Here is a 15,282-nt window from a genome sequence, read left to right on the forward strand (position 1 = left end):
GATTCTTACTGGATGCAGAGACAGGTGTCTACACCCTGCCTTTTTTGGTTTTTTCCCCGTCTCCCACAATCATCATTTTATTTCCCCTTTAGTATCATGAAGAGTTCTGGAGAACCCAAAAGCCTCCACAGTATTTTGTGACCTTCTGTTTGGTCTAAACCAGTCTCCAGCTGTTTTTGGACTACAAATCCCATCATCCCTAGCTAGCAAGACCAGTGGGCAGGGATGATGAGAATTTTAGTCCGAAAACAGCTGGTTGGGACAAGGTTGGGACAACACTGGTCTAGACCTATAAAAGCTTTGCCTTAATATGGATTTTTGCATTTTTCATATGGGCCAACATGGCTACATTTACTATTTTAGAATGAAATAAAAAGGTAAAGGTAAAGGGACCCCTGACTGTTAGGTCCAGTCGTGGCCGACTCTGGGGTTGCAGTGCTCATCTCATTTTATTGGCCGAGGGAGCCGGTGTACAGTTTCCGGGTCATGTGGCCAGCATGACTAAGCTATTTATCTACAGATTCAAATAATCTATTCGGAGGCAGGGAACATCCAGCCTGCAGGCCATTTGGCCTGCTAGATTGTTCCCTCCCCCCAATTGCATCTCTCCATCCCACACCTGACCTCATATGTCAATTCAGGTGTGCAGCAAGCAGAGATGTGGCTGGGTGAGCCATCTCCTTGCCCTATGTTATTAGCAAGGATTGGCAAAGGTGTAACAGGCAGGTGGTAAAGCACATATCTTCAAGCACCAAGGCTGGAATAAATGGCACTTGTCTAAGCAACCGTTGCAAAGTAGGATTATAAAGCACATCTGATAAAAGTACAGTGGTACCTCGGGTTAAGTACTTAATTCGTTCCAGAGGTCTGTACTTAACCTGAAACTGTTCTTAACCTGAAGCACCACCTTAGCTAATGGGGCCTTCTGCTGCCGCTGTGCCGCCGGAACACGATTTCTGTTCTCATGCTGAAGCAAAGTTCTTAACCTGAAGCACTGAGTTAGCGGAGTCTGTAACCTGAAGTGTATGTAACCTGAAGCATATGTAACCCGAGGTACCACTGTACTGCACAGTCAGGTCAGAACAGAAGAGAACAACATAGGATGCAATCATAACATCTGATGGGCAGGAGCAGGTTTCAAGGAGCGGCAGATCTGAAGCCCTGCTTCTTGTGTCGACCAGAGAAGAAGGCAGGGTGGAGCAGGAGAAGGCTGCATCTTCAAGCTCCACACCGCTAGTTGCTGGCGGCTGGACTAGCTTGGGACCCAGATGATCCTTTGCCAGCTCCGCTCTGCTCTGCCTCCTCCCCACCCTCCCCAATTTGGGGTAGGGGGGATGCTGGCTCCAAAAAGTGGGGATCCCGCCAGCAGCAGCTTCCCCACATCTGTGCTTTCAGCAGACAGAACAGTGGTGGAGCCTACCTGATGGCAGGGCCCATCAGAGCTGGGTGGAAGGACATCTCCAGCTTATTCAGGGGTTTTGGGTTGCTCGGTTAATCCCAATGAATGAGGGCAATCCGTTTGAAAGATACGTGTGCAGACTAACACTGGCCATAGGCATGGATAAAATCGTGCATACCTGGGCCTACAGGTTAAGGAGGGGGCTATCCTGAGCTACGTATCCATATCAAATGTATCCATTCTTAAGGAAATCAGCCCTGAGTGCTCACTGGAAGGACAGATCCTGAAGCTGAGGCTCCAGTACTTTGGCCACCTCATGAGAAGAGAAGATTCCCTGGAAAAGACCCTGATGTTGGGAAAGATGGAGGGCACAAGGAGAAGGGGACCACAGAGGATGAGACGGTTGGACAGTGTTCTTGAAGCTACAAACATGAGTCTGACCAAACTGCGGGAGGCAGTGGAAGACAGGAGTGCCTGGCGTGCTCTGGTCCATGGGGTCACGAAGAGCTGGACACGACTAAACGACTAAACAACAACAACATCCTGAGCTACAAGCCTATTACCATGAGAAAACCCTCTGGGTTTCCAGCAAAGGGTATTCAAAATTATTACCACTTCCAACCACAAGGCCTTATCTCCCCAATACACTTTTAAACCCATCCATCTTTAGGCACAATTATTTTCATATTTTATGGATGTATGATATCCATCTTAGCTGTCCAACACTTTGAAGGCATTGTGATATTTGTAGCAGCCTAACAAGTAACAATCTGAATAGCAAACTGTTGGACTAGTGCCTCCTCTGGGAAAGAGAGGACAGGAAGAGGCAAAAGAATTTGGGAACCAGTGGTCTATAGGGTGCTAGTTACTTGTCTGTAATTTATACCTTTGGCTAGCCTTCAGGTGAAGATGGCAACGAATAAGGCAGCTTGCCCTTGAGCCCAGCAGTCTGTTCTAGCTTTAATTTGTTTTCATCCTGAATAGTATTAAAGTTTTAAAGTCAGCTGGCTCAGCAGTTAAGGTCAGTTGGTATATACAGGCAAAGAGCATATCTGTTATACTTCTATGTAGGCTTAAAAGCCATATCTTTTAACTGGAGGACAGGAACTGGGAGAACAGCTGTTTTAGCTCAGTGTTTAACTGATAAGGAACACTTAGAAGACCATCTTGCCCAAAGGATACTTTCCAGTTTTAACATGGTTATAGCATTGTAAAATGTAGCTTGGGCTTTGAATGCTTTAATTGTGGCACTGGTTGGGTTGGCAGAAACAGGAATTCTGACTGTAGCCCCACCAATAAGACCTACCAGCAAAGAAACTGACGGTGGTGATGGTTTGAAGATACGTACATCAAGACAGGGATAGGTCTGAGTTTACTAAGTCCCCATCAGATTCAGTAACCATTTACTGACATTCACCAAGATCAGAATTTGAACTCAGAAACCTGCTTTTACACCAATATGGATACTAAAGAGATGGACTTACAGGAATAATTATCTTTCTCAATTCAACCCCTTCAGATCCAAGGGTGCTGATAGTGGATGAGTATGCTGAAAACCCACTTGCTATCTGCCAGGGAAATGATCTCAGCCTGTCACCTACCGTATTTTTTGCACCATAACACTCACTTTTTTCCTCCTAAAAAGTAAGGGGAAATGTCTGTGCGTGTTATGGAGGGAATGCCTATGGGTGGCATGCCTACAAATTTTCCTCCTCTAAAAACTACGTGTGTGTTATGGTCGGGTGCGTGTTATAGAGCGAAAAATACGGTAATTGAAATTGTTGAAACCCCAATCTGGAGTCTTTCAATGGAACTCTGGAGGCTTCAAGTCAGCACTCCACTTTTCCTGTTCTACAGCACAGATGGGAAGAAAAGGCAGCAAACAATGGTTTAATAAACATATCTTGGGAAAGTACTGAATGAGGGGGAGAGTCCAAATTCCAATGATGAAAGAGGTCCCCAGATTTTCTACAGGCCAGTGAAGAAACCCAACGGAATAATGAAAACAGAATCAGAGCTCAGGCAGGAATTCAAGCTATTGTAGGGGCTTCCCTGGATTTAGGAAATGGTTTACATTGTAAATACCTGTATAATTGTGACCAGAGAGGCAGTATCGAACTAACCTTTCAGGATCCTGCTGTATGGGATAAATTTGGTCTCTAATTCATCTGAAATCAAGCTGGATTTGAAGCTGCTGGTGTCTCTGGTAACTTCTCTTTCCTACATCACAGATGTTGGCAAATTGGATTTTAGAAAGGCAAAATAATATTAGAATTGAAGTTGTCAGAGATGCACAAGGGAAATTGTGTTTTAATGCTCAGGAAGCTGGCAAGGCCTCTTTTTATATTGTTATGTGTTTTAATATTATGGATGTACATTCTGTATTATTTTATTGGCGCTTAAAGAGAATACAAAACAAGAGCTAACAACAAATAACAAAGAACAGGAAATTACTAAAAGGAAATCAGTCCTCCAGTTTTTCAAACTAGAGAACAGGCAAGGAGGGTTGCACACATTGGTTCTGGAACCAGAGAAATGATACTTGGACACTGGAGTGAATGTAGCCTCTTAAGGAAAGTGTGAGGGCAAGGGGTACCACTGAGGTGACCCCTGAAAAGGGGTACCATCAGCATCTGCAGTGGTTTGTTTGTTTGTTTGTTGTTTTGGTAGTGATACAAAAATATAGCAACACATACCACCAGCAAATGCACTGTATAGTACAGGGGTAGATAACATGGTGGGCTCCAGCTGTTTTGCCATTCAACTCCCATCATCCCTGATCTTTGGCCATGCTGGCTGGGGCTGATGGGAGCTGGAGTCATGGATGCTTTAGCTGAGATTCCTGCACTGCAGGGGGTTGGACTAGATGACCCCTGGGGCTTCTTCCAACTGTACAAATCGATGATTCTAACTTCTGGAGGGTGCCACAGTGACTACTCCTGGCCTAGCACACATCCCATCTGGACCAAGGTAGAGGACATCTTTCGGCTCTTTTCTCTCCTGGCAGTAGCCAGAAACTGCTTTTGCTCTTTCTTTTAAAACTGTGCATTGCTGTGGGGGCCCCCAACTCTGCCCACACCCTCTTCAATGGGAAGGGTGTCACTAGGTTAAAACTCTGAAGCGTGTCTCTCCAAGCACATGAGTGAAATTCCCAGCTATCAGAAGATCATCTCCTGTCATTACTTTATGTTGACGGAATGTTAGTCACCACCCTCAGCTAAATGTTAGTCACCAGTCTGGACTATTAGCAATCAGTCTGCCTAAAAACGGGAATGGCTGGCCAGCAACTCTAATAGGTTAGGATTATTATTCTTTAACAAAGTTATAAGTGGGTATTTTGGGTTCTGGATCTGGACAAAGTGAAGCCAATATACCGGTCTGCTTCAGACTCAGGATGATCATCAGCAAATCCGACTGCATGAGGAATACCAGTTGACTTGTGCTGCTGTATGGGCAACGTGGTGCCTTTGCCAAAGGGAAATGCTGGCAGGATATTTTAGGCGAGGATGCAGGTGGTGCTGTGGTCTAAACCACTGAGCCACTTGGGCTTGCCGATCAGAAGGTCAACGGTTCAAATCCACACGACGGGGTGAGCTCCCGTTGCTCTGTCCCAGCTTCTGCCAACCTAGCAGTTCGAAACCATGCCAGTGTGAGTAGATAAATATGTACTGCTGTGGCAGGAAGGGAAATGGCGTTTCCATGTGCTCTGGCATTCGTCATGGTGTCCCGTCGCGCCTGAAGTGGTTTAGTCATGCTGGCCATATGACCTGGAAAGCTGTCTGTGGACAAACGCTGGCTTCCTCGTCTTGTAAAGCAAGATGAGCGCCGTACCCCATTCATCTTTGACTGGAATTAACCATCCAAGGGTCCTTTACCTTTACCTTTAGGAGGTAAGAGTAGGGCTTGGTCATCTCCTTCTATGTAAGAGGTGGGGAATGTTTTTGGCCTGGCGAGATCAAATCTTTATCTTCCCCCAACCAATCCTGGTGAGCCAACTTGGACATGCCAATTACCTGGTGTGACATGGATGTTGGGAGATTAACAAGTGGGTTGCCTTGTCTGCCTGTCACAGTTGGTCCTTGGGGATGGGCAGGGGAGATTCTATCCAAGCAGGATTGAATTCCTTGAACATCAGCTGATACCTGGGGAGTCCGATCCTGTTTCCCACAAGGTTTGGGCATGCCAGCTAGTTTCTCTTGGGTGGCGTGCTCAAATCAAGCAGGATCAAACTCCCCACATGAATTAGGTAACATGTGAGGGGTTCAATCCTGCTTTCTGCAGCCATGCCACTGCCTGCCCCATACCTGACATCACATAGGTGTGGGGCAGGGGACGTGGTTTCCACAAAACAGCCTTGCAGACCAAATGGGGGGAGCCAGACAACAGCTGGCTGAAACGTGCTTCCTGGGACTTGCCTTAAATGACCACACAACTGGAGTGCCTTAAGGAACAAATGTGTCTCAGTGACATTCCAGTCCCCTATTAAAGTGTCATCAGCAGGGTGTGACCGAAGGAAATAGTTGGGCAGCCGCTCGATTCCCGAGCCAGTAAAACCAGAATTACATCACTTGGGTCCTATGGATCCACTAATCCAAACGATTTTCCTAATGAGAATATGGAAAGGCTACAAACTGACTAGTTTAAGCTCCTTAAAACCACATTTCCAAATGATGGGGAAGCTGTGGCCCTCTGGATTTACTGGACTCCAACTCCCAACAGCCCCAGCCACAATGGCCAATGGTTGGGGTGAGGGGAGTTGTAGTTTCCAACCCCTGATTTAATGTGAAATCAATTCTCTCCTTGGCTCCAGCCCACAAAGCTCATTAGGGTAATCCTAATTAGCAGTTCCAGAGGAAGAGGACCGCAGGCTCTGGCAAACACCACACACAGAAGATCACCTTTGCGCTTTGTTTTATGCAGTGATGCCACCTCCGCTTCTATGTTTTATTTAGCGGGAAATGAAATACCTAGGGCTGCAAATGCCAAAAGGACAGGGAATGGGAGACAGCTGTATGTCACACAGCCTGGCTTGCATGCTGTGCTCAAGTGTGCTGCCCGCAGGTGCAGGGGAGGACATTTTCTTCTTGCCACTGTTGAAGCAAAATTCAACTGCCAGGCTGGCCAGCTTTTGAGGAGATGTTGCCTCAGGGCCCTTCCAGACACTCATCGTGGGGGGTTTTTGTGATGGTGTTTGGGGCAGTTATATGCAATCCTGCTGGCTGCACCTGCCAGAATTGAAATTAATTAATTAAATTTATATACCGCCCTTCATCCGAGGATCACAGGGCTGATACCGCAGAACCATAGAATTGTAGAGTTGGAAGGGACCACAAGGGTCCTGCAAGGCAGGAATCTTTTGCCTAACATGGGGGCTTGAAAACACAACCCTGAGGTTAAGAGTCTCACGCTCTGCTGACTGAGCTATCTGTCTACAATATAAAACCACAAAAAAAATAAAAATACATTAACTGAGTAACTCTTGCCACCCTTTGGGAGGAAGGGCAGAATATAGTTATGGGTTTGTTGGGGGCAAGGATCCCCTAAAATTCCTGGGTGCCAGGTTCTCCCCATAATTTCTGAAATTAGTAAATGTGGGGAACACATAGCCAGGATACTATCAATACTGGGTCCCCTATTTAATCCTGGTCAGCTTTCCATGTCTGCCCATCTGGCACACCAGGAGCAGGATTTTCTTTATAATTTTTATTAAATTTTCTGTTCTACAATTTAGAATATTAATTTAGACAAACTTAAAATATCAATGACTTCCCTTCTTCTCTGTCCATGGTTCATTTTGCATACCATAAATCCCTGCATATTTTAAATAAACTAAACCATTCAGTATTCCATTATTATTTCCATCAAAATATTTATTAGGGTTTAACAAATACAGATAAAAGAAAAACAAACAATAAAAAGTTACAAGACTTCAAAAGTAAATAAAGAAGAAAAAAAATACAGTAAAAAACCCAACAATTACAATACATCAAGACATTAAAAAAAGAAAAAAGAAAAACTTTTAAAAAGCAAAAACATTAAAAGAAGAGAAAAAAAGAGAGAAAACCAATATTTTCATGTCCTTATCTTTCATTTGCTTATTTCCTTGACTTCCTCACACCTCCCTTTTTGTATTCTAGTTCAATTAGTTGTTTCAGCAAGTCCTTTCCCTCTTTCTCAAATTTAGTTCCATAATTTATCTTAGCACAATTTAGCCTTAAATTTTACACCTTTACCCATAATCAATCTATTTTTACTTAATTCTTAATAACCTTTCTACTAAAGCCATATACCTTCTTTCCAGCTTCCTTCTAACATTCATTAATTTTACAATATTTCTGTAAATATACTTTAAATTTTTTCCAATCTTCTTCCACCAACTCTTCTCCCTGGTCTCGGATTCTGCCAGTCATTTCCGCCAACTCCATGTAATCCATCAGCTTCATCTGCCATTCTTCCCGGGTAGGTAGATCTTGTGTCTTCCAGTGCTTTGCAATAAGTATTCTTGCTGCTGTCGTAGCATACATAAAAAAAGCAGAATTTTTCAAAAAACTCCATGAAACTTTGACGGATTATTTGGAATACAATATGATAATTATGGGAGATATGAATGGTGTAGTTTCTACAAACATGGACAAGACACAAAGACTGACTCTTACTAAAGAAGGGAGACTCCCGAAGACTTTCTTCGAAATGACTGAAAATATGGACTTAATAGACATTTGGAGAACAAGGAACCCTCTTGAAAGAGAGGGAACCTTTTTCTCCCATGCAAAGATGACCTGGACCAGAATCGACCAAATCTGGGTTACTAGTGGAATGGCTCCGAAGATTAAGAAGGTAGAAATCTGCCCAAAAACCTGTTCCGACCATAACGCCGTGAAGATGGAAATGAAATCTACAATAACTGGTCAGTTCAGATGGAGAATGAATGACACCCTATTTCGAGATAGAGAGATCCACATGAAGGCCCAAAAAACTCTAAAGGACTATTTTGAAATCAATCTAAAGGGCGATGTGGAAAAAAGAGTGATCTGGGACGCAAGTAAAGCTGTGATGCGAGGATTTTTGATTCAACAAAACTCAATAAAGAAGAGAAAACAGAATGAGAAAAAGGAAAAATTTTTGGAAAAGATAAAAGAAGGAGAGAAAAAATTAAGATCAAAACCAAAGTCCCAGGAGATTTTGAGGGAGATTAAGTTGTATCAAACACAATATATGGAATTGATGAACCAAGAGATAGAATGGAAAATAAAGCAAATGAAACAAAAGACATTTGAGTCGGCAGACAAATGTGGTAAACTTCTGGCATGGCAACTTAAGAAAAGACAGAAATTAAATACAGTCACAAGTCTAGAAGTGGATGGAAAAAATATATCTAAACCCAACGAGATAAGAAATTGCTTTGTGAGTTATTTTAAAAAACTCTATTCCCAAGGATTACAAAATGAAGAGGACATAGATAAATTCCTTAATAAATATGGATTACAAAAAATCTCTCATCATAGCAAGGTGGAGTTAAACCAGAGAATAACAGAACAAGAGATAGAGGGTGCCATTCAGGATATGCAATTGGGCAAATCTCCAGGGCCAGACGGACTGACTTCCAGATATTACAAATCTTTAAAGGAATGGCTAATACAACCGTTAAAGGAAGTTTGTAACGAGATCTTAGAGGGAAAAAAGGCACCCGAATCGTGGAAAGAAGCATATATCTCACTCATACCAAAGACAGAGACTGAAAAGACTCAACTGAAGAACTACCGCCCAATTTCGTTATTGAATGTGGATTACAAAATTTTTGCAGACATTTTAGCAAAAAGATTTAAAAGAGTATTGATGGAGAAGATTCACAGAGACCAAGCAGGCTTTCTCCCAAAAAGACACCTCTCAGACAATGTTAGGAACATAATAGACATTTTGGAAAAGTTAGAGGTGAATATAAATACTAAAGCAGTTTTGATATTTGTGGATGCGGAGAAAGCCTTTGACAATATTTCGTGGAGTTTTATGAAAAAGAATCTTCATGGGATGGGGGTAGGACAAGGATTTGAGAATGGTATGGGTGCAATATATTCCGAACAAAAAGCTAAGCTGATTGTAAATAATGTAATAACTGAGGAACTTAAGATAGAAAAAGGAACACGACAGGGGTGCCCAATTTCCCCATTGCTTTTTATTTCGGTCCTGGAGGTGTTGCTGAACATGATTAGAGATGACCAGCAAGTTAAAGGTGTACAGGTCGGAACTAAACACTATAAGTTAAGAGCGTTCGCAGATGACCTTGTATTGACTTTGCAGGAGCCAAACACTAGTACAAAAAGAGTGTTGGAAATAATCCAACAATTTGGGCAGGTAGCCGGATTTAAATTGAATAAACAAAAAACTAAAGTCTTAGGGAAAAACCTAACAGATATGGAAAAGAATAAGTTTCAAGAAGAGACAGGTCTGACGGTGGTTAAGAAGGTGAAATATCTAGGGGTTAATTTAACATCTAAAAACTTGAATCTGTATAAGGACAATTATGAAAAATGCTGGTTAGAAATTAAAAAAGATCTAGAAATATGGTCAAATTTGAGATTGTCAATGTTAGGCCGAATTGCAGTGATTAAGATGAATGTATTGCCTAGAATGTTATTTTTATTTCAAACTTTGCAGATTATTGACAAGATGGACTGTTTCAAGAGGTGGCAGAAAGACATTGCGAAATTTGTCTGGCAGGGCAAAAAGCCCAGAATAAAATACAAAATATTAACAGATGCAAAAGAAAGAGGGGGATTTGCCCTGCCGGACTTAAAATTGTACTATGAAGCAGCAGCATTCTGCTGGCTGAAAGAGTGGATGCTCCTCGAGAATACAGATATCTTGGACTTAGAAGGTTTCAATAATGCATTTGGCTGGCATGCATATCTATGGTATGACAAAATCAAAGTGCATAGTGCCTTTAAAAATCATATTGTAAGGAAAGCGTTGTTTAATGTTTGGATGAGATATAAAGATCTGTTGGAAAACAAAACCCCTAGATGGTTGTCACCCTTAGAGGCTAAGGCCCACAAGAAAGTTAATATGGAAGCCGGATGGCCAAAGTATTGTGAGATCTTAGAACAGGATGGAGAGAAACTGAAATTAAAGAGCCATGAAAAACTAAAACCCAAAGTACAAGATTGGCTCCACTATTATCAAATAATGGAGGTTTTCAAACAAGACAGGAAAATTGGCTTCCAGGTGGAAAAATCAAAACTTGAGACAGAATTGTTAGAACCCAATACTAAGAATTTGTCAAGAATGTATAACTTGCTGTTGAAATGGAATACACAAGACGAAACAGTTAAATCAGTTATGATTAAGTGGGCACAGGATATTGGTCATAATATTATGTCTGCTGACTGGGAAAGGTTGTGGAACACTGGTATTAAATTTACGGCATGTAGTGCTTTAAAGGAAAATGTTATGAAAATGGTCTATAGGTGGTACATGACCCCAGTTAAGCTAGCAAAAATTTACCATTTGCCTGATAACAAATGTTGGAAATGTAAGGAAACTGAAGGTACTTTTTATCATCTTTGGTGGACATGCCCGAAGATTAAGGCTTTCTGGGAGATGATATATAATGAAATGAAAAAGGTATTTAAATATACCTTCCTTAAGAAACCAGAGGCCTTTCTCTTGGGCATTGTCGGCCAATTGGTGCCAAAAAAGGATAGAACCTTTTTCATGTATGCAACAACAGCAGCAAGAATACTGATCGCAAAGTATTGGAAGACACAAGATTTACCCACCTTGGAAGAATGGCAGATGAAAGTGATTGACTATATGACATTGGCGGAAATGACAAGCAGAATTCGTGACCAGGGAAAGGAGACTGCGGAAGAAGATTGGAAGAAATTTAAGATTTATCTTAAGAACTATTATAAACTTGATGAAGCTTAGAATGTCGAGATTTTACAGAGAGAAAGGGTTGCAGTAATATAAGATCAGATTAAGAAAGGACTATGATGAATTAGGATGGGAAAAAACATTTATAAGTTGCTATAAAATTTGGACATGAGGATGCAGAAAGGGGAGGTATGGGGAAGTCCGAGGAAAGAAGTCTATGAAAGGACATTTTGAAATTATATTTGTTTGTTTGTCTGTTTTTCTTTTATGTTTGTTTGTTATAAAAACTTTTGTAAAACTAATAAAAATTTTATATAAAAAAAAAAAAGTTCTATCCTTCTTTGGCACCAATTGGCCGACGATGCCCAGGAGAAACGCCTCTGGTTTCTTCAAGAAGGTATATTTAAATACTTTTTCATTTCATTATAGATCATTTCCCAGAATGCCTTAATCTTTGGGCATGTCCACCAAAGGTGAAAGAAAGTACCTTCAGTCTTGCATTTCCAACATTTATTATCAGGCAGGTGATAGATTTTTGCAAGCTTGACTGGTGTTATGTACCACCTATAAATCATTTTCATTAAATTCTCTTTTAAGGCATTACATGCCGTAAACTTCATACCTGTGGTCCATAACTTTTACCAGTCAGCCATCATAATCCAACGTCTTGTGCCCATTTAATCATAGCAGATTTCACCATTTCATCTTGTGTATTCCATTTCAACAGCAAATTATACATTCTTGACAAATTCTTAGAGTCTAACAATTCTGTTTCTAATTTTGATTTTTCCACTTGAAAGCCTATTTTTTTATCCACATTATAAACTTCCATTATTTGATAATAATGGAGCCAGTCTCGCACTTTATTTTTTAGTTTTTCAAAACTTTGCAATTTTAGTCTGTCTCCCTCTTGTTCCAAAATTTCACAATACTTCGGCCATTTGGCCTCCATATTGAGTTTTTTCTGAGCCTTTGCTTCCATTGGTGACAACCATCTTGGGGTTTTACTTTCTAGCAAATCCTTATATCTTACCCAAACATTAAACAGTGCTTTTCTAACAATGTGGCTTTTAAACGCTTTATGTGCTTTAACCTTGTCATACCACAAATATGCGTGCCAACAAAATGCGGCTGTTTCATAATAAAGTTTGAGGTCTGGCAGGGCAAATCCACCTCTTTCTTTGGCATCTGTTAATATTTTAAATTTTATACGAGGCTTCTTGCCCTGCCAGACAAATCTAGAGATATCTCTCTGCCACTTCTTGAAACAATCCATTTTGTCCCAAATTTGCAATGTTTGGAACAAAAACAGCATTCTTGGCAATACATTCATTTTTATCACAGTGATTCGGCCTAGCAACGATAACTTCAAATTTGACCATATTTCTAGATCCTTTTTCACTTCCGTCCAACATTTTTCATAGTTATCCTTAAATAAATTCACATTCTTAGCAGTCATATTAACCCCTAAATATTTCACTTTCTTAACCAATATCAATCCTGTCTCCTTCTGGAACTTATCTCTCTCAAACTCATTTAGATTTTTCTCTAAAACTTTGGTTTTCATCTTATTCAACTTAAAACCTGCTACCTGACCAAATTCTTGGATCAGTTCTAATACTCTTTTAGTGCTTGATTCTGGCTCCTGTAAAGTCAATACCAAATCATCCGCAAATGCTTTTAATTTATACTGTTTGGTTCCCACTTGGATACCTTTTACCAATTGGTCCCTTCTAATCATATTTAGCAAAACCTCCAGGACCGATATAAACAGCAATGGAGAGATTGGGCAACCTTGTCGTGTTCCTTTCTCAATCTTAAATTCTTCCATCACTACATTGTTCACAATTAATTTAGCCTTTTGTTCTGAGTAAATTGCACCTATACCATTCCCAAAACCTTGACCAACTCCCATCCCCAATAAATTCTTTTTCATAAAACTCCAGGAAATATTGTCAAAGGCTTTCTCCACATCCACAAAGATCAAAACTGCTTTAGTATTAATCTTCACTTGTAACTTTTCTAAAATATTAATTATATTCCTCGTATTGTCAGACAAATGTCTGCCTGGGAGAAAACCCGCTTGGTCTTTATGAATTTCTTCTGCTAACACCTTTTTCAATCTTCTGGCCAAAATATCTGCAAAAATTTTATAATCCACATTAAGCAGTGTTATGGGGCGGTAGTTCTTAAGCTGCGTCTTTTCAGTCTCTGATTTTGGTATAAGTGTGATGTAAGCTTCCTTCCACGACTCTGGTGCCCTTTTCCCTTCCAATATTTCATTACAGACTTCCTTTAAAGGTTGTATTAACCATTCTTTCAAAGTTCTGTAGTATCTAGAAGTCAGTCCATCCGGTCCTGGAGATTTACCCAACTGCAAGTTCTGAATGGCCCCTTCTACTTCCTGCTCCGTTATTTTGTAATCCAGCATTGATTTATTTTCTTGGGAATTTTTTTGTAGTCCATTTATTTTCAAGAATTTATCAATGTCCATTTCATTCTGCTTTTCTTGTGTATATAGTTGTTTGAAATACCTCTGGAAGCACTTTCTGATTTCCACTGGATTCTGTATATTCTTTCCTTCCACTTCCAGATTCGTAATGGTATTTAATTTTTGTCTTTTTTTCAATTGCCAAGCCAGCAATTTCCCACACTTATTTGCCGATTCAAATGTCTTTTGTCTCATCTGTTTAATCTTCCATTCTATTTCCTGATTCATCATTTTCATATATTGTACTTGATATAGCTTTATTTCTTTCAAAATCTCCTGAGACTTTGGTTTCACCCTCAGTTTCTTCTCTCCTTCCTTTATTTTTTTCCAAAATTTTATCTTTTTTCTCATTTTGCATTCTCTTCTTAATTGCATTCTTTTGTATCAAAAATCCTCTCATTATTTACACTGTTGAATTTATCTTAGTGCTGCCAGCGTTTTCAAGTGTACCCAATTTCCCCCCATATATTCAATAAACATTTTCCAATCTTCTTTAAACGAATGTTCTTCTTGTTCTCTTATTCTTTAAGTTAGATCTGCAAGCCGCGCATATTCCATCAGTTTAAATTGCCATTCTTCTTTGGTTGAGACCTTGCTCATTTTCCATTTTTGGGCTAACAAAACACTAATGGCATACATAAATAACCTTTGTTGACACCTGGGAATTTCCATCTGAATTATCCACAACAAAAAGGACTCTGTTTTTTGGGGGGAAAGGTGCTTTTAAACTTTTTTTTCCAATTCATTATAAATTACTTCCCAATACTCTTTTACAGGTCCACCACATATGAAAGAATGTACCCTCGACATCACTGCATCTCCAGCACTTACCTGATTCAGTCTTATACATCTTAGCAAGTCTACTAAGAGTTAAATACCATCTGTAAATCATTCTCAAGTAGTTCTTCAAGGATTTTCTGGGCTCATGAAGGAGGACTGGAGAGTGAATGAAGAGCATGCTGAAGACTCATCAGTGCTACCACGATAGCGTCACCCTTGGTTCGACATTGCCAACTGCTTGTTCCTTTTCCTTTTGAGGAATTTTGTTTTATTTCCATTAAACAGGACAAATGACAAATATAACCACACAGAATTATTTCAGTTACTAGCTTGCACAAAACAAAACAAAGCACACTGCAATACAGAAGCGAGGAGAGCAACCGGCAATATAATATTATGGGTGCTCAGCACCCATGCAGTTGGAGATTCAAGGATCCTATACCTCAAGCATTATCTGTCTTTCAAAGAGTCCCTGTGTGGTTTGTCTCCACGTAGGACCTTGAGAGGTTGAGAGATATAAAGCATACTGTCCCTTATTTATGCTCCCTGCATAGCTGTCAACATTTCCCTTTTTTGAAGGGAAATTCCCTTATTCCGAATAGGATTCCTCGCAAGAAAAGGGAAACGTTAACAGCTATGGTTCCCTGAACCGTTAGACTGGCAAGATAGCATAGGAGATTCTTGGCTTCTCGGGCCTGTAAAGTCCCTGGTACTTTGGGACCCCCTTCATTGGGCTCCT

General features: G+C 40.5%; 1 long non-coding RNA gene across 1 annotated transcript in view; it reads left to right on the forward strand.

Moving 5' to 3' along the window:
- LOC309533329 overlaps nt 1–14,846 on the forward strand; it is a 16,473-nt gene extending 1,627 nt beyond the window's left edge. The window contains exon 2 of the long non-coding RNA XR_014220122.1: nt 14,540–14,846. This is a non-coding gene — a long non-coding RNA (uncharacterized lncRNA). The remainder of the gene's footprint in view (nt 1–14,539) is intronic.
- Nucleotides 14,847–15,282: the final 436 nt, after the last annotated feature.

The sequence above is a fragment of the Podarcis vaucheri genome (genome assembly GCF_965113315.1).
Source record: "Podarcis vaucheri genome assembly, chromosome: 5".
In the NCBI taxonomy this organism is placed as follows: Eukaryota; Metazoa; Chordata; class Lepidosauria; order Squamata; family Lacertidae; genus Podarcis; species Podarcis vaucheri.